The sequence below is a fragment of the Mus musculus genome, chromosome 1 (assembly GCF_000001635.26).
Source record: "Mus musculus strain C57BL/6J chromosome 1, GRCm38.p6 C57BL/6J".
Classification (NCBI taxonomy): Eukaryota; Metazoa; Chordata; class Mammalia; order Rodentia; family Muridae; genus Mus; species Mus musculus.
In genome coordinates, this window is record NC_000067.6 from 181,969,339 (window position 1) to 181,989,543 (window position 20,205).

At 40.6% G+C, this 20,205-nt stretch overlaps 1 protein-coding gene and 1 pseudogene across 17 annotated transcripts in view; one reads left to right on the forward strand and one right to left on the reverse strand.

Annotated features, from left to right (window-relative positions):
* Enah (ENAH actin regulator) overlaps positions 1–20,205 on the reverse strand; it is a 131,173-nt gene that overhangs the window by 72,955 nt on the left and 38,013 nt on the right. The gene's annotated exons all lie outside the window — the stretch shown is intronic.
* Positions 14,193–14,382, forward strand: Gm51706 (annotated as a pseudogene).

Genomic DNA, 20,205 nt, shown 5'->3' on the forward strand with positions numbered 1-20,205 from the left:
GCGAGTAGAAGGATATGGCTACCTATTTTTTTCAAAGATATTTTGACCAGTTCATTATAGAAAAGTAGTGACTAGAAAAGTTAAGATAAAATTCTAACTTAAAACCACAGAAGACCCTCTGAACAAGTGAAAAACAACAAAAAATTGAGAAGTGTATGACTGTGGTTACATCTACTACCCTAACTAAAGACCTACTATGTATTGGGCTGGCAAGATGGCTCAGCAGGCAAGAGCACTGGCTGCTCTTCCAAAGGTCCTGAGTTCAAATCCCAGCAACCACATGGTGGCTCACAACCATCTGTAATGAAATCTGTCATTCTCTTTTGGTGTGTATGAAGATGGCTACAGTGTACTTATATATAATAATAAGTACATCTTTGACTCAGAGTGAGCAGGGACTCAACGAGCAGAGTTGACCGGAGCGAGCAGAGATCCTAAATACAATTCTCAACAACCACATGAAGGCTCATACCATAAAAATAAATATATAAATCTAAAAAGAAAAAAAATCTATGTATTACTGAATGGTTGTATTAACTGGGAATTTATTCTATCACTCTGAATAAAATGCTTCGTTATAAAGATTTAAATGCAAAAAGAACACTTTAAACTCATGATTGAATTTTAGATGGCTAGAGCTGACAGACATAACATTAGAATACAGACTATTTTCCTATGTGTGGCTTTCCTACAGCTGTACAATTTACACTACAACCTGAGCCCAAAACTATTGTAGGAAATGTAAAAGGCCAACACACAGTAAACGCCAATATAGCCATTTATCTTGTTTTATAACTACCATAAATGAGCCAGCTACCAAATGCTGCACTTAAATCAGTTGTTGGGACAAGACTCTTTATAAACTTATTATCTCACAAAAAGGCTAAAGTAGAATATATAGGTAAACTAGTCACATATCTTTAATTTGTATTGTTAAATTAAGAGTCTCCTCAGCTGTTTTTCATGAAAAATCAAACCAAGTTATCTGTGTTCATTTATATGAGACAGATGATGAGTCCCAAAAGAGGGACTCAAATAGATATTTACATAGCCAATTCACAGCAGCTTTGTTCAAAAACAAATACCTCAAATAGAGATGAGCAGAGAACCAAAAGGTGATACATACATACAACGGTTTATTCAAGCCTTTAAAAGAAAATAAATTTTGTTGTAATGCTGTATCTCGGGTGAACCTTGAGGACATTATACTATACGAAACAAGCGGGGATCAAAGGGACAAATACTATATGATTCCATTTACAATGGGTTCCCAAAACACATAAAGTCAGAGGCATAAAGCAGTATGGTGGCTGCCAGGGGCTGGGGAAAGAAGGAAAAGAATGGTGGCTTTTAATTGCATTCATTCGGTAAGGGGTGCATATCACAGACTTCCTGTAAGAGATCAAAGGACTACTTTCCACAGTTGGCTTCCTCCATATACGGGCCTTACAGGCTGGGCCATCTGAATGGCAGGGAATACTTGCCCTTCGTGGAGCGTTTGTGTCAAGGATGAAAAGGTTCTGTGGTGAATGCTGATGCTCGTTGTACAATAAGGTAATTTAACCAATGCCACCAAATTCTACAGTCTAAAGTGGTTAAGATGGCAAACTTTCTGTTGTGTATAATTTACCATATGCATATTAGCTTTAAATAGGGAGAAAATATAATAAATTTTATGGAGAAGCCGCATTTGTTTAAAACTTGTATTGCACTATCTTTAAGTTCATTTTCCTTTCTTTTTAAAACTCTGTGTTACATGGGCTGGAAAGATGGTTCAGAGACTAAGAGCACTGTCTGCTGCTCTTTCAGTGGTACCGTGCTCAATTCCCAGCAATCACAAGGTGGCTCAGGACCATGTGTACTAGGATCTGGTGCCCTTTTCTGGAGTCCGGGTGTATAAACAGATACAGCATGCATGCACACTAAGTAAATAACTACAGTCTCTCTCTCTCTCTCTCTCTCCACCCCCCTCACCCCCATCCTCAATTCATACTGTGTAGCTCCTAACTTCACTTCCAAGGGATTCTACCTTTTCTGGCCTCAGAGGCAACTAAATGCCCATAGATGTAAAAGAAACAATCTTCTAAAAAACTGAAGTCAACTGAAACGGCAAACAAAGGTGTCCACAACTAAAAGCAGCTGGAGGAGGAGAGGGGTCACTTCATCTTACACTGCCAGACCAAACCCATGACTGAAGGAAATCAGGGCAGGAACCTAGCACAAGAACCATGGAGGAACATTGCTTGCTGGCTCCGTCTCTGCCTTGCTTACTTGATGGATCAGCTTTCTCTCTCTCCCTCTCGGCTCCCTCTTTCCCTTCCCTGCTCCCTCTCTCCCTCCCCCAAACCCCATCTCTTTCTCCTTTCTAACTTTATTGTGTATGGGAATTTTGTCTGGATGTCTGTATGTTTATCATGTGTATTGTGTGCCTGGTGCCCACAGGGGCCAGAAGGGGAGGACGTCAGATCCCCTGTAACTGGGGAGCCACCCAATGGCAACTGAGTCCAGATCTTCTGCACGAGCGGCAGACCATCTTAACCACAAGCTGTCTTTTGAGGCCCCACAGCTAGTTTTTTTATGCAGCTCAGATCTACCTGCCAAAATGGTGCCACCCACAGAGAGGTGTACCCTCCGATATCAATCAGCAATCAAGACAATTCCTAACAGACATGGCCACAAGCCATTGTTGAGGTAATTCTTCAGCTGAGGTTCTCATACAACTCTAGGTATAGTCCTATTTCTAGAGGATCTGGGCTCTGAGCAGTGTAAGAATAAAGAAAGCTAGATGAGCGGTGAGCAGGAAGCCTGGGAGCGCTGCTTATGTGGTACATAGATAACGTGCTGAGTGGCTTGAATTCCACCCCTGGCTTCCCCTAATGATGGACTGAAACTCAGAACTGTAAATTGACCCTTTCCTTCCCTATGTTGCTTCCAGTCAGGATACTTGGCAAACATAAATGAAACTGCAACAGTTACAATAAAAAAATGACAAAGTAATTGTGTATCTTCATCTTCATAAAACAAAAGACCAAGGAGATGCATGCTTCATTTCTTATATTCACTCCAGTAAAACTTTCAACTTGAGGGACAGTGTGAAGGTACTTGACTTCTGAGTGTAGAGAATGGAGTCTGACCCCTAAACCTGTATTAAAAGGAAGGAAAGATCCAACCCCAGAAAGCTGTTCTTCAGCCAGCACAAGCACTCTATGGTATATGGATCCATGTTTACATGTGAACCCGCACACATACAATTAAAAAAATTAAACTGATGGAAGAAACAGTAAAGACGACAGTGATCAAGATTTGGTAAGTATTGTGTTGATTATGGCTTCACATTAAAGCCCAAAGACATCTACCACTAAGGCTTAAAGACAGCCATAGTCAAGGTTTCAAGCTAACACCTGCAGCAGACAGTATTTCCAGTCGACATTTTTCTCCTGTGCTCAAAAGCTACAGATAACTACTTGCTGTGTACTTATACACAAGTACTTTTGAGGCATTACACATTTTCCTACCCAACTTACGCCCTTAGCCTAACTGCTCCTTTCTCCCTATTTCCCTTTCGAGATGAAATATACCTATATCTCTTCCCCAGATAGAAATCTAAGTTCCCCACTCTGTTCCCGTGCAGTTATCTCCCATTAGTCACCAGCACCCAGATCTCTTCCACGCTGCCTCTATAGGGTTCCACTGCCACCACTTTAGTGGACTATTTCCTCCCTGGATTCTTATAAGAGCTCACAAAACAGCCTTCTAACCTCCAGCATCGCTCTGTAGAAGGCCCATAGTCAACACTTTCCAAACAAGATGTGTCTATTTTGTTTTTAAACAAGAGTTTTTATTGTTGCTGTCCCTGTGTATCTGCCATGTTTATGTATATGCTGGTATCTACATAGGCTAAAGGGTATCAGATCCTCTAGAAATAGGACTATAGTGGCTCATGTACTTAGTCCCAGCCCTTGGAAGGTAGAAGCAGGAGGTTCGGGAGATTAAGATTATGTTCAGCTACACAGTAAATCTGAGGTTAGCCTCGGCTAAATGACACCCTATCTCAAACAGACAAAACCAGAAAAAAAAATTATGACCCTATTCATAAATGTATACATAAAACATATAAATGATACACTTAAATATATGTATGTGTGCATGTGTATATACATGTATATAATACAAACACTAAATCACTTTAGTAGTATCTGTAGAAGCCAGAATAATGAATGGCTTTAATTCTGTGTAGAAAAGGAAGAATTGAGATCTATACTCCCAATATTTTCTGCAGTTAACATATTGATTTTGTAAATTTTTTTGATTTTGTAATTAAAAGTACAGAAATAAAACAACTGCTCTTCATGACATTACACCTTAAAGGTGATGTAATCTACCTGTTTTAAAGTTTTGCTCTTTACTAACTCATATTCCTACTGTGTCAAAGTCCCAAGTAATAGGATATATATATACATGAGCCAGTATCTAAGTTTTTAAATCAAAAGGTTTAATTTTGTTTTCAGTAGGTTTTATATAGACTGTTCACAGTAGAAATCTTTAGCAATGGTTGATGATAGTATTCTCTTCCATTGCTCATCTAAACTAAAAACATTAAATATTAAATGAACTTCAGTGGTCGACAAAGAATATGAACTTAAGCGGAAGTTAGTTTCAGTGTCAATTGTTATTTTCTGGTTGAATTAAATGATCTATAAAGCCTCTATAAGCTTCAACTTTCTGATTTCTAAAGTAGAGCAACAGTAGCATATCCTACAACTCACTTCAGAATAGAACTATGTACACAGAGCCTTCCAGGTACTTGTAAGGCTCTGAACACTCAAACTTAGGCACCCTGACCATTACTAGCAGAACCAACACTTTGGCAAATTGAGATAATAATTAATAACGAGTTTTAGAAGCACAGAAAGCACCCCGAAACACTCTTCAACATTTGCTCAGCTGCCAAATAACCCTCACGGTCCATGGCATGCTGTGAATTACCACCATTCCTTTAGTCAGATTAAGATCCTAGACTTCCCACTTTTTCACTTCTACTGAGTGGGTAACGAGTCTATGTAACTCTGATAAAGTCCGTCAAACTCTACTCACTACAGACCAGCAGCCTTATTCCTATCCACACTTCGGAACCCATCTTATGGTAAAGCTATTATAAGCTACAGTGATTATTTCTAAATCTGGGAATTCATGATGGCTTTGAAATTTCCCAGTGAACTATAAATGGCTGTTGGTTAGCACATCTCCATAACACTGGGATTCAAGTTTAACTTCTGGTTTCAATGATTGTAACAATACAGATCATGGAGCCAGGTGTGGTGGTCCCAGCAGGAAGGAGGCTGGAAAAGGAGAATTCTAACTTTGAGGCCAGCCTGAACTACATATATAGTGAGATTCTGCTTTCTGTTTCCTGTTTTTGGAGGGAAAAAACCCCCCCAACAAAAACAAAAAACAGACTATAAAGTCTTCAAACAAAATGAAATTGCTGTCAGTTATTAATGTGAATAAGGTAGAAGTATGTATAATAGTTAGCAGCATTGAATATTTAGTCCAACTAAATCAAAAACCAAACTTCCTATTGTTAAATACAACTGCTGGAAGAAAGTCTGGTTTTCCTGTTATCCCAAGGAAACTCTTAATTTTCCAAGAGTATTTCTTGGACACTGATGATTCCAGAGCAGATATTTATAGTCTGGCAAGTCCCTTTACATCTACTGGCTGCCAGCTCTGCTCAGAAGTACTTTATACATTGGGCAATTCTGTCCTAAAAAGCAAGCTATCTACTACAGCTGGGAAAACACATGCCTCACTTTCTTCCATAGACAGTTTCTCCATTAAGATGAGGAACCTGGTCCTTCCAATGAAGTTCAACATACTTGAGTTCCAAGAATTAGACTAGCTATGATAGTTAACATCCAACATAAATTCCAGAAAAGATTATTTGAAGATTAGAAAAAAACGAGACAGCACATACTCAACCAGGTCTAGACCATATTCAACAGCTCATTCCAGGAGCTGTGAAGAGCTAGCTTGTAGCAAACGAACTTCTAGAAGTTACTCGTTTAATATTAAAATCTCATTATCATTTTGTAATTTGCTCCATCATACAACCTGCTTTATTGTGAAGGTCTCCCCCATAAAGCGTGCAGTGAAACTGAACACTCCATGTGTGTAGCCCACATAGTCAATCTGGAGGCAGGGACAAGAACCCCAGTATGAAAACAAAAGAGCACCACAAAGAACAAGCATGACTGGAGGGAGCTCACACCTTAGGGAATGCTGGGTAGTAGGAAGTATAAAATGCTAATGCACTGCTCATGGGTCTGCCTCTGACAATGGAAAGAAGGGACAGTGAAGCGTGACTAAGAGGAGTCAGCAGCCTGTGATGTTCTGTTCTCACACAGGTAGTGCTTGGAAGTAATGACAGCACAGGACAACTGAAGACAAGCACTAGCTATATATAGCATTTGCAGCCAAATATAAACTGCTTGACAATCCTGAGGGTTTGCAGTTCCTTGCCCTGCGCTTCTATAAAACATTCAAACGAGATATAAGGCTCATTAGTACACTTTTTTTTCCAAGTTAACTTTTAAAAATAAGCGTAATACTGGGATTTACTGGTAATATCAACACAGGGGCTTATGATGAGGAGCTGCTTTCAGAGCAGACTGCCTGCTGGGATCTGCTGAAGTGACCTTTCCTTCCTTTTTTCCCCAGAGACAGGGTTTCTCTGTGTAGCTCTGGCTGTCCTGGAACTCACTCTAGAACAGGCTGGCCCTGAACTCAAAAATCCGCCTGCCTCTGCCTCCCAAGTGCTGGGATTAAAGGCGTGCGCCACCACTGCCCAGCTACCTTGTATTCTTATACACTATGAAAATACAAAAGTCCTCCTTTAAGTCTATCTTAGAAGCTGAAGTCAGAGTATGCAATAGTGTTAAAGCTAGAAATTCAGAGATGATATCACACACACACACACACACACACACACACACACACACACACACTTTCACAGCGGTAGCTCAAGCTAGCCTGAAACTTATTTATGTACCACAGGCTAGTCTCAAACTCACAACACTCCTCCCGCTTCAGCCTCCTGAATGCTAGGATTACACACAGACATTTCTGACCCACCCAACAGTCTTCTCTGGCATACTGCTAGGTTCAAAGTTTAAGGACAAACCGTTCTTGCATTTCAGCTGTCAACTGACAAACACATGTAATTTAAAAAAAAATTTTTAATGTGAGATTATCTTTAAGCAGGACCCCAAATCTGTTTCTGGGATTTAAAAGAAATTGTATCATTACAGCCTCCTGGGGCTGGAGAGATGGAGCAGTTGGAAAGAGCGTGCGCTGCTGCTCTGGAAGGACATGAGCTTGTTTCCTAGCACCCATGTGGTGGCTTACAACCATCTGTGACTTCATTTCCAAGGAATTCAAAACCCTTCTTCTGGCCTCCAAAGGTACCAAGCACACACATAATACACATATAAATATACAGGCACAACACTTATATACAAAAAATAAAACTGAATCAATCTTTTAAAAAAAACCATACTAAATTCTATTTTTTGCACTGGGTAACAAGCTTTCTTCACTGTGAGCTTGCTATTTCTAAATTAGCACTTCCTTTTCCAAATAAAGCCGCACGCACTTCACTCACTGTTTTCTTAACTATTACTGCTCCATTATATCCTTCAGTTCATAGCCAAGTAGTTTTCTTAGACTTCTCTTCCCCATACTGCATACTCAAGGAGGACCTCCAAGTACCACAAACACCCAGAGTACTCCTATGACAGCATCAGGCTCACTGTAACAGTGAACTCCTAGTGCAGAAGTGCATCCCCTCTATCTACACAATTAATACCTAAAGCACAGTCAGATACTTGCCGAAATGTCAAGCAAGCAAATGATCACATGGCCCAACAAGAACAGATAATCATTATTTTAGTCATTTAAAGTATTTAAGATTAGAAATATCCTCCCAAAAAAGTGCTAGTTTTAATATACTTCCCAAAGTCCACTTAATCTCAAAGAGAACTGTTAGGGTGGGGCATTTAAGAGTCACGAGGGCACTGTCCTCATGAATGGATTTGTGCCACTATTTTAGGAATATACCAAGTTGTGACTGTACTAGCTTCATGACAAAAGAAATCTACTTCCTTTAATCCCAGATCTCTGTGAGTTCGAGGACAGCCTGGTTTACAAAGTGAGTTCCAGAAGAGCCAAGGCTACACAAAGAAACCCCCCTTCTCAAGAAACAAAAGAGAAATCCACTCCCCACCACCCCCCCCCTCTTTTGCTGGAGAAGGGCACAGGAAGAAGGCCTTCACAGGATAGATGTGGGCCACTTAATCCTTGTCTTCTCAGCCTTCAGAACTGCAAGGAATTGTTCTGTGTAAATAATCCAAAATCAAGTATTCTATTACAGCAGCACAAAATAATTGCAACAAATAAGCAATTTTATAATTAAATGTCAGTGGTAAAAGTAAAAATTTTATTCATACAGACCTTTTGCCATAGGTATAGAATATAGAGTACTTTACTAAAAGTTTAATTAATGGAGCTTTAAAAACCATACAGTGGAAAAAAGGAAACATCTTCAATAAATGGTGCTGGTATAACTGGCAGTCTGCATGGAGAATGAAAATTGATCCATATTTATCACCTTGTACACAGCTCAAGTCCAAATGGATCAAGGACCTCCATATAAATCCAGATACACTGAATCTAATTGAAAAGAAAGTGGGGAAATAGTCTCCAACACATTGGCACAGGGAAAATTTTTCTGAACAGAAGGAACACCAATGGCTCAGGCTCTAAGATCAAAATTTGACAAATGGGACCTCATGAAACTGAAAAGCTTTTGTAAGGCAAAGGACACTGTCAATAAGACAAAATGGCAACCAACACATTGGAAAAAGATCTTCACTAACCCTACATCTGATATAGGGCTAATATCCAAAATATATAAAGAACTCAAGAAGTTAGACTACAAAACCCCAAATAACCCAATTTAAAAAAGGGGTATAGAGCTAAACAGAGGATTCTCAACAGAGCAATCACAAATAGCTGAGAGGCACTCAAAGAAGTATTCAACATCCTTAGTCATCAAGGAAATGCAAATCAAAACAACCCTGAGATTCCAACTTACACCAATTAGAATGGCTAAGATCAAAAACTCAAAGATGTGGAGAAAGAGGAACACTCCTCCATTGCTGGTGGGATTGCAAACTGGTACAACTCCTGGGAATATACATAAAAGATGCTCCACCATACCAAAAGGATATGTGCCCCACTATGTTCATTAGCAGCCTTATTTGTAGTAGCCAGAAGCTGGAAACATCCCAGATGTCCGCCAACTGAGGAATGGATACAGAAAATGTGGTTCACCTACACAATGCAATACTACTCGGCTATTAAGAATGAGGACATCATGAATTGTACAGGCAAATAGAAAATATCATCCTGAGTGAGATAACCCAGAACCAAAAGGACATGCATGGTACGTACTCACTGATAAGTAGCTATTAGCCCAAAAGTTCAGAATACCCATGATACAACTCACTGACCGTAGGAAGCTTAACAAGAAGGAAGGCCCAAATGTGAATACCTGAAACCCACTTAGAAGGGGGACAAAATAATCATGGAAGGCAAGAAACTGGGTGGAGAGGGGAGAGGCTAGGGGAAAAAGAGGGGCAGGATCAGGCATGGAGAGAAAAAGGAGGGACGCCCAGAGGACCAGGAGAATGAATCAAAATATTCAGCAGGGGAGAACCTCTAGAAAGACCCAGAGACTTGGGATGTGAAAGGCTACCAGGACTCAATGGGGATGACATTAGCCGAAATGTCCAACAGTAGAGAGAGAAAACCTGAAGAGACCACCTTCAGTAGATAGACATGGCCCTGAGTTGAGGCAGGGGGTACCCACCCATCTTCAAAGTTTTTAACCCAGAATTGTTCCTGTCTACTACAAATAAGGAAGTGTAGGGACAAAAATGGAGCAGAGACAGAAAGAAAGGCCCAACTTGGGATCCATCCAATGCACACACACCAAATCCTGACACTATTACTGAAGCCATATTGTGCATGCAGACAGGAGCCTGGCATGGCTGTCCTCAGAGAGCCTCTACCAGCAACTGAGACAAATGCATATACTTAAACCATTGGATTAAGGTCAGGCGGAGACCAATATGGAAGAGTTAGAGAAAGGACTGAAACCCCAGAGGAAGAACAACATTGTCAGCTAACCCAGGCCCCTCAGAGCTCTCAGAGACTAAGCCAAAAACCAAGGAGCATACATGGGCTGGTACATGGCCCCCGGCACATGTGTAGCTGAGGACTGCCTTGTATGGCCTCAGTGGGAGAGGATGCACCAAATCCTGTGGAAACTGGATGCCCCAGGGAAGAGGGATGCTAATGGGGAGGGTGAGTGGGCAGGCACTCTCAGTGGTTGGGGGGTGGTGGCGTGGAGAACTTGGGGAGGGGGCATCTGGAACGGGGGCGACTTTTAGAACGTAAATAAAATGATTTAATAAAGATAAAAAACAACAACAACAACAAAAAAAAAAAAACCCTATGTATCTAGGGGCTGAAGTTAAGAGCACTTATTCCTCTTCCAAGAGACTCCAGTTCAGTTCCCCATAGCCACATGGCGGTTCACAACTGCCTATAATTACATTTACAAGGGATCCAATGTTTTTTTTTTTTTCCTGCCCTCTGCAGGCATCAGGCACAACACATAAAATAAAAATAAAATACTAAATAAACCCACATATTTAACGAACATATAAAATTGACCCAGCTAAAGGCATAATAGGGGTGGGGAAATAGGAGTACTGAACACTGACTATGTAACAGTGCCCAAAATTTACTTGCTGCTTGAGAGCAACTCAGTCTATGTGCAATTAGGCATGCCACAAAGGATCCGATTCTACCAAAGAATGCGTGGAACTGAGTTGACTGACAGGAGTAGCTGGTCACACTCATTCTGATTCCCAATAAAAGGGAATACTCTCCCAACTTCCCAACAAACAACCTCAAGCCATTCTTCTCACTGCGCTTGGCCATTACACTCTCATGTCTAAAGCGAGACGGGCTCTACCCCGAACATGCTGAAGTATGGTGTTCACGCCCTTTAAGAATTTTCTTCTCATGCTGGCTTCTGCCCATCTGTAGCAGCTATCAGCTGGCACGGTATCCAAATCCAAATCCAAATGCTCAAAGCAACTCACATGCATCTCTAAGCAACAGCCGTGTAATCCTTATAGGACGTCTAAAAATATCGTCTAAAACGTTAAATGAGTTTCATCTAACATTTAGAAATATGACTGAACGAAATACAGTCAACTCAATTCATGTTAACAGAGTCATTTAGCAGAAGGCCACATTCAAAACGACGAGTAATCCAATTCATAAAAAGTAAAAATGTTTATAGGCTGAACTTTTATTTCAGGAGTGTCCTCTTTGTCTGAGGATACACAATACCTGTACTGTAAGGGTTGGGGTTTTTGTTTGTTTGTTTGCTTGTTCGTTCCGTGGTGCTGGGAACCTAAGGCTCCTTGCGTGCATGCTAAGCTCCCATCCCAGCTTTAAGCCTTATTTTTTCCTTACTAGCAGAGAAGCTATCTTTGGTGTAGGTTTAGAATGTAGAGTTCCTGACTATCTTGACTCAATCATGTGCCCTTCCACAACTTCTGTTGTTAAATGAGCTTTGTCTTTCTTTGGCTGACCTCATTAGCCATGAAGGCTGAAAAAGCTCATATCCTTTAATACTCTCTCCTGAACATCTCACCACTACTGAGATAGACAGCCGTGCCAAACACAACGTACATCTCATTAAAAACCCAATTTTCAGATACCCACCCACCCAAGAGATGGGCTAACAGACTGCCAGGCAATCACAGGACTGATTCTTCTATCAGTTGAACCTGGAGCTTGCTTGGCAATGAGGCGCTTACTGAGTTTGGCCCTCTCTGGTCTTTAAGCAAAATGATCCTGAAATACACAAGGTTCCTTACAGGACCAAAAATGCCACATGCAGCTCCAAGATGGCAGCAAAACTTACAAGGTATGTATGTAAATGCATCACTAGTGCCAAAGCATGTGTTTTTCCTCTAGTTTAACTCTATCCAAACAAAACTCAAATTATATAATAGAAAGATTATGAATAGTTCTAAAACATCCAGAGTAAGGTAACTACACTTTAAGTATGCAAAGGGGAGGGGGGAGGTCATGTTGTTTATACTTAAGGACAAGTATCTTATGGGCCTAATTTTAACACAGACAAACATAGAAAATCAGTTGGTAGTGTTTGCCAAGCATTCCCAAGCACTGGGTCAATCACCTAAGCATGGTAGCACATACAGATACCTATAACCTCAATGCACAGGAGATGAAGGCAGAAAGATCATAAATTCAGAGTCATCCTTGGCTACATACAGAGTCTGAGACCAGCCTGGGTACAAGCGAGCTCAATCACAAAAAAATAAATACACGAACAATAAGAAAAAAAAGGGGGGGGTAGCTGGAGAGATGGCTCAGCGGTAAAGAGCACTTGACTGCGCTTCCAGAGGTCCTGAGTTCAATTCCCAGCAACCACATGGTGGCTCACAACCATCTGTAATGGGATCTGGTGCCTTCTTCTGGTGTGTCTGAAGAGAGCCACAGTGTACTCACATACATAAGTAATAAATAAATCTTTTAAAAAAAACCCACTACTTGATGAATGTACATATGATTCTATGTGAATATATCCATTTCCCTGTAATAATCTTATAACCTGTAATTTTACATCCTAAAGATGTAAAATGTTTCAAAAACAAGTCTCTAACAAAGATGCTACACACTGATAAAAATGAAGACTACAACCTATTCATCACAAATATAACTCCAAAAATAATGTGTGTGTGTATATATATATATATATATATAGTGACTAACAATTGTCAAAGAAAATACAATTACCTTAATTTAATAATATGCCTAGAATTATTGATAGATCAAACATATAAATTAAAAGCAAAAGTATTAAGTCCTGAACAATAAAGACTCAAAAATATAGCCAGGCATGGCCGCTCATGCCTGAAATCCCAACACTCTAGAGGCTAAAACAGGAGGACAAAGTTCAAAGCTAGCCTAGGCTATTTTGAGTACAAGGCCAAACAGCCAGGAATACAAAAGGAAAACCTTCCTCACACTCTCATTCAAATTTTAAAAAGAGAAAAAGGAAAGGGAGAAGGGAGGGGTGGCAGAGAGGGAGAGAGGGAATGAGAGAGACAGGGAGAGAGGGAAGGCACCTAATCTCAGAACTAACTCAGGAGGCAGAGGCAAGAAGATCTCTGTGAGTTCCAAACTAGCCAGGTATACATAGTGAGGCTCTGTCTCAAAGAAAAAAGAAGGAAGGGACACACACAAGCCAGGTGTGGGGGCACAAGTGTTTAACTCCAACACTTGGTGAGGCAGAGGCAGGCAGATCTCTGTGAGTTCAAAGAACATTGTGCACAGGGAATTCCAGGACCTGCAGAGCTAAAAAGGAGAGATCCTGTCTCAATAAAAACCGAAGAATGACAAAATAAAAAGGTTAAAAGGTTAAAAGGTTAAAATTTAAAATTAATACAAAGTAAAGTCAAAGAAACAAAAACGAAGAAAATAACAAAAGAGCAGAAATCTGGACCAAAGAAACAAGTGAGAAGGTTAAAAATCAAATAAACAGAGCAAAACACCTGCTTCTTGGAGAATAATCTAGATAAAACTTCAGAAAGATTTATGAAGTAAGACCAAAAAGAAGGGAAGTAATTTAGTGTCTTAACTAAACACTAGTGACTTTGTTTTTCAATTAAGATTTATTTTATCCATTTAAGTGTTTTGCCCACATGTAAGTGTATGCACCGTGTGCATGCAATGTCTGCAGATTCAGGAAAGTGTGTCAGATCTCCTTGAACTGGCATTACATATGGTAGTGAGTCACAATGCAGACGCTGAGACTTGAGCCTGGGTCCTTCTGGAAGAGCAGCCAGTGCTCTTAACCACCAGGAAGGACATCTCTCCAGACACCACACCAATGATTTTGTAATCTAGATGAAATGACAAATTTAGTATAGAGTTTGAGTGAATTAAAAACAAAAAACAAAACAAACAAACAAAAAAAACCAGAACGACTGAAATAGCAGTGCCGAGCCCGCTGAGTGGTTGCGATGAGTAAAGTCCACTGTCCCGAACTATAGTTCATGGACAAGTAAGTAGTTATCCCTGAAGTTAAACGGTGGCAGATGTGTACAGGGAATACTGAGGGGCGGGTGGGGATGGCAGCCAGTGCGAAGCATCAGGGTGGTGGTCATCCAAGGAAACAGCGTCACCACGTTAAAAGCCTTGGAAAGAGTCTAACCAGTGTTCAGCAGTGTGTCCACACCCCCCACCCCATCCCAAAGGCCTGCTTGACTGTGATGGAGAACTGGGTCATGTACATTTTCATACGAAACTTTCTGCTAGATAAACTTTTGTGATATTCAGGGGGAAAAAAAAGACTGAAATAGTGAAATAGGTGACGTTCTTGAAAAGGGGGACCAACAAACAAACCAATCCTAACTAAACAATAAAATCGTTTTTATTGTTTAGCCAAAACTACAGAGTAAGGCTTGCTCAAAAAGAGTTCTGATCACAAGAAAGTTTGGACAGAAGGAGAGCTTAGTAGAGAAAGGGGCACAAAAAAGCAACAGTTTGGAGGGTGTGAGGTGGGGAGTGGAAAGATGACCTGATTGGTAACAGTGCTTGCCTAGCAAGCTTGAAGACCTGAATTCCATCCCCCAAAACTGTGGGCAGAGAAACAGGTCGATTCCTGAACTTGCTGGCCAGCTACTCTAGCAAAACTGGTGAGTTCAAGCATACAGTGGCAGTGCCCACCTTTAGTCAGCACTCAGAAAGTAGAGGCATAGGTGTCTCTAAGTCCAAGGCCAGCCTGGTCTATAGAATGAGTTCCAGGACAGCCAGGGCTACACAGATAAAACCTGTCTTGAAAAATAAAGAGGAGGAAGAAAGAAAAGACAAGACAAGGCAAGAAAAGAGGAGTGAGTGACATAAGAAGATAGCAGGGAGGGGGGGGGGGGCTGGTGAGATGGCTCAGTGGGTAAGAGTACCCGACTGTGCTCGCGCGCACACGCACACGCGCGCGCACGCACGCACACACACGCACACACACACACACACACTCACCAACAACTTTCTAAAATAAACATTACTAGGGGCTAAAGAGATGGCTCAGCAGTTAAAAAACACTTGCTAAGCCGGGTGTGATGGCGCACGCCTTTAGTCCCAGCACTTGGGAGGCAGAGGCAGGTGGATTTCTGAGTTTGAGGCCAGCCTGGTCTACAAAGTGAGTTCCAGGACAGCCAGGGCTATACAGAGAAACCCTGTCTTGGAAAACCAAAAATAAATAAATAAATAAATGGCAAAGGTCTGCTTTGGTTACCTAAGGGCTGAGAGTCCTGTTTATTTTCAAAGACAACACTTAAGGAGCATCTATCAGGAGGGCGCAAAGTAAATAAAGCCACAATTGGACCAATGAGACAGCCCAGTGGCTGAGCAGGTGACAGTACTGGCCATGCAAGCTTGATAATCTGAGTTCTGTCACAGAGTTCAGTAAGGTGGAAGGAAAAAATGACTCTAAAAAGCTGTCCTCTGACCTCTACACACATGAATCATGGCCTGCATTCCTCCCTTCATGAGTAAGTAAAGAAATAAATAAAGCAAGCAGCTTTTGCCAAATGTAAGTTTCTAAAATTATAACAACCAACATTCAAATGTTTAAAATAAACTACTCTGTATAAGATTTTGCAAATTTAACACGCATAAAGCTATGGGTTTAAATAATCAAGATGAAAGCCCTTGCTCACCCAGGATCCTAAAGATTAGGGGATAGCAGACATGCAGTAAACTTTTTTGTTTTTGGTTTTGGTTTTTCGAGACAGGGTTCCTCTGTATAGCCCTGGCTATTCTGGAACTCACTTTGTAGACCAGGCTGGCCTCGAATTTAGAAATCCACCTGCCTCTGCCTCCCCAGTGCTGGGACTAAAGGCGTGCGCCACCACACCTGGCTTAGTAAGCTTTTAAAATGAGTCATGCATTGCAACGGTGTACTTGTAATACCAAAACTACTGAGGCTAAGGCAGAAGGACCAGAAACCTGAGGCTACTCAATAAGATCTTTTTAAAATAAAAAAATGAAAACACTGTTCCATAACTTTCTCCACATATATGATTTCAAGGGATCCATCTCATTTAACTATTAAACTATTTCTGAGTTCTCTAATCTGATGAACAATATACACTATGAATAAAGTAATAATAACACTGCTTGCTAAATAAATAAACTCAGAAACTTAAAGCAAACTTGTTGGAATATATAAAAAAAGAATTCCTTGACATCTTTTATTTATTTAAAAAAATGTATTTTGTCTTAGTGCTCAGTTACTATGAAAAGACAGCATGACCCAAGGCAACTCTTAGGAAAGAAAGCTTTTAATTGAGGGCTTGCTTATAGTTTCAGAGGTTTAGTCTACTATCATTATGGTGGGGAGCATGGTGGCACACAGGCAGAAGCTGGAGCAGGAACTGAGAGCTACACCCTGATCCATAGGCAGAGAGAGAACCTTGGGCCTGGTATAGGTTTCTGAAACCTCAAAGCCCAACCCAGTGACACATTGTCTCCAACAAAGCCACACCTCCTAATCCTTCTAATCCTTCCAGATGGTGCCACTCTGGTGACTAAGCATTTCAATGTAGGGGCCTATAGGGGCCACTCTCATCAAACCACTGCAGGATTATTCAAGGTATTAAGTCCATAGTCCTTTTGCTGTGGTTTCTGTCGTTTTTTTTTGTGAGAACAGGTCTCAGTATGAAGCCCAGGCAGACCTCAAGCTTACAGCAGCCCTCTTGCCTAAACCTCCATAGATACTGGACTACAGGGATATGCTACCACACTGCATTTTTTTGTTTTGTTTTTCTGTAACTGGAAATGCCATTATTTCTGAGTAATAATGATCAAATGAAGATTAAACTGTAAAATAAAGGCAATTAAAAAAGAAGTAATTAAGTAGGTGGGAAAATATATGCTAGACACTATCAAAGAGCCATGTGAGTGACTTAGAGTAACAAATAATACGTTTACATTGTACAAGTGTTGATCTAAAACAATGGAACACTTTACAAAATAACAAAAAAACAGATTCTCTTCTATTCAGCTAAAGGTCACACATACACACACACACACACACACACACCCAAGCAGTAAATATTTTCAAGTAGTAAACAGCAAAGATTTTAAAATACACATCATTTAGGTTGTTTAAGGCCCAAGATAAATGATTACAAGATAGCTACAAGCATACTTTGGTCAACAACCAGTCCTTAATGATTGTGAAGGGTTAAACATTTTACACACAATAGGGATTATGGCTGGGCTATAGAGCTGATTCCCACTGGGCTTGAGAGAAAACAAATGGAATCAAGTTACTTGTTAATCTCTGAAATACATTACCTCGAGGGAGTATTGTGGTAGGCTTAAACACTGCAACCTAGTATGTGAAAAATACTCCAAAGTAAAGTTTAAAACACATATGAAAGTGTTGTGTCTGTTCCTCCAGACCCTTAGTTGTACTGTGCCACAAACTATGCCAACAAAGCAAAAAAGGTATTATAATCTAATTTTAAAACAGACTCAACTCAAAACCACCTCACTTTGAAATCCTATTGTGAAATAGGTTCTTTTACTTCTCAGCTAAAAAATGCCTAACAGGTACAACCAGCCTTTGCAATTACACTCTCTCAGCAGCTGTGGTTACCTACACCAAACCCGTACATTATCAGTCTAGTCAACATTTCACCAAGAATGGGGAGGAGGGGATTCACAAGGTCCCACTCCTGGTTGAGAAGCTACAAAAAATCATGGCTGCTAGTGCAAAGACAGTTTCTACGGGTGTGAGCTGCCCCTGGCTGGTTGTCCCATGCTATAATGGCAGCCAAAACAGAGCACAGTGAAACGGTGGGGGGAGAGGAGGAGGAGGGACTAACACAACCAAGTATGAAGCAAGTGCAGGAGCTGTCACTAATCTCCCCTGAAAACCAAAGCTGATTTACAGAGGCCCTTCTTAAATATGGCACATTATATCCTGAGCTATTTTTAAACACAATTAGAAAATCAAAAGCAAGCAAATAGATGTATTCAAGAAATCATTTTTAAGACTAATTGCAATTAGCTAGGAATAAATACTTTGTCTTGAAACAAAATGACTATTTAAAATAAGCTCTATTACATGAAGTCTACAGTGAAAAGGTCGTGAATGACAGCAACTAAGGTACTAAAAGAGTCACGAGTTCTACCTCCACCATTAATTACTTATCCCAGACAGCTAACCGAATGATTACTTAGCACGGAGCTAGTTGCTTTACAACTACTGTTTCACTTAATTCTAGCAACAACCAAATGAATTAAGTACTGTTATTCTCATCTGCAGATGAAGAAACTGCAGCCTAGAGGCTGAAGTGCTTGTCTGGATTTTAAAAGGACTAAGCCACACAAGGATTCAAATCTGAACATCTGGGGCCAAGAATCTCTGTGTGAGCTGGGCGTGGTGGCGCACACCTTTAGTCCCAGCACTCAGGAGGCAGAGGTGGGCGAATTTCTGAGGCCAACCTGGTGAGTTCCAGGACAGCCAGGGCTATACAGAGGAACCCTGTCTCGAAAAAACAAACAAACAAACAAACAAAAAAAAAAAACCCAAAAAACCCAAATAGAAAAAAGAATCTGTGTGAGTGCATTTGGTCTTTTAAAAAATAGTTTCAAAATTTAAAAAAGTAAAAATAAGAATGGTTTCAACTTCAACAATCCACGAAAAACCTCATTCCCATTAGTTTAACAAGCAGAAAAATAACAACTGAATTTTCAATTTCTGAACAAAGTACAGTAAAAAACAGTCAATTCCCTGGTTTCAATCCCAGCTCTGAAAACAAAACCAGACAATTCACAGAAGACTTAGGGGAGGGATAATACAATTATGAAAAATACTAAAGCTCACTGGTAAGCAAAGAGTGCGCGTTAAAACAAGATATCCTTTCCTACTGTGGGAGGAAAACAGCAACAGGAGAGTGGGGGAAAGGCAATCTCTTGCTGATACAAGCAGCTTTCTGCAGAGGTGCTGGGACAGAAGGATCAAGAGCCTTTGAAAGGAGGAATTCCCTGACTCAGCAGACTACAATTCTGTAGGTTTCACTTAAAGTACATTATGCAGAATTTAAGATGCTAAACAGAACTCCTTATGATGACAGAAATTCCAACAAGGGACTGGGTAAGCACATTTTTAGGTTAAATCTTACATAACTGTCAGACAGTCAACCACTGTGGTGGAGAAAGGACAGCATAATTTAAAATGAGATTTATCTGCATGGTATTTTTTTAAAGATTTATTTTATGTACATGAGTAAACTATAGCTATACAGATGGTTGTGAGCCTTCATGTGGGAATTGAACTCAGGACCTCTGCTTGCTCTGACCAACCCTGCATGCTCAGCCCCTGCTTGCTCCGGCCCAAAGATTTATTTATTATTATACATAAGTACTCTGTAGCTGTCTTTAGACATGCCAGAAGAGCGTCAGATCTTATTACGGATGGTTGTGAGCCGCCATGTGGGATTTGAACTCAGGACCTTTTGGAAGAGCAGTCTGTGCTCTTACCCGCTGAGCCATCTCACCAGCCCCTACCTGTGTGGTATTAGTTAGGAATAAAAAGACTACTAAGAAGGGACTATTTGATCAATTAACTGACTTTTTTTTAAAAAAAAACAAAGTATGGTACATTACAACTCCAGCTTACACAACTGGAAGCCAAAATCTGAAAAGTGAAATTGGGGAAATGTTAAAACTACACATCTGAATACAAACTCCATGCTCCTCCTTCCACTAAGTCACACCTACCTACTGAAACACAACAGAAATAATAAATAGCTGACTGCCATATGTACACCTGTCACCTAGCACTCCAGAGGCTGAGGGAAGGACTGCACGGACTAGATGCCATCCTGAGCTACTTACCTTATCAAGCCAGGCAGCAAAAACAAAACAAAATAGAACTAACACTGTTGAACGGAGGAGATGGCTCAGCAGCTAAGAGTGTTTGCTGCTCTTACAGCAGACCTACGTTTGGTTCCCAGACCACGT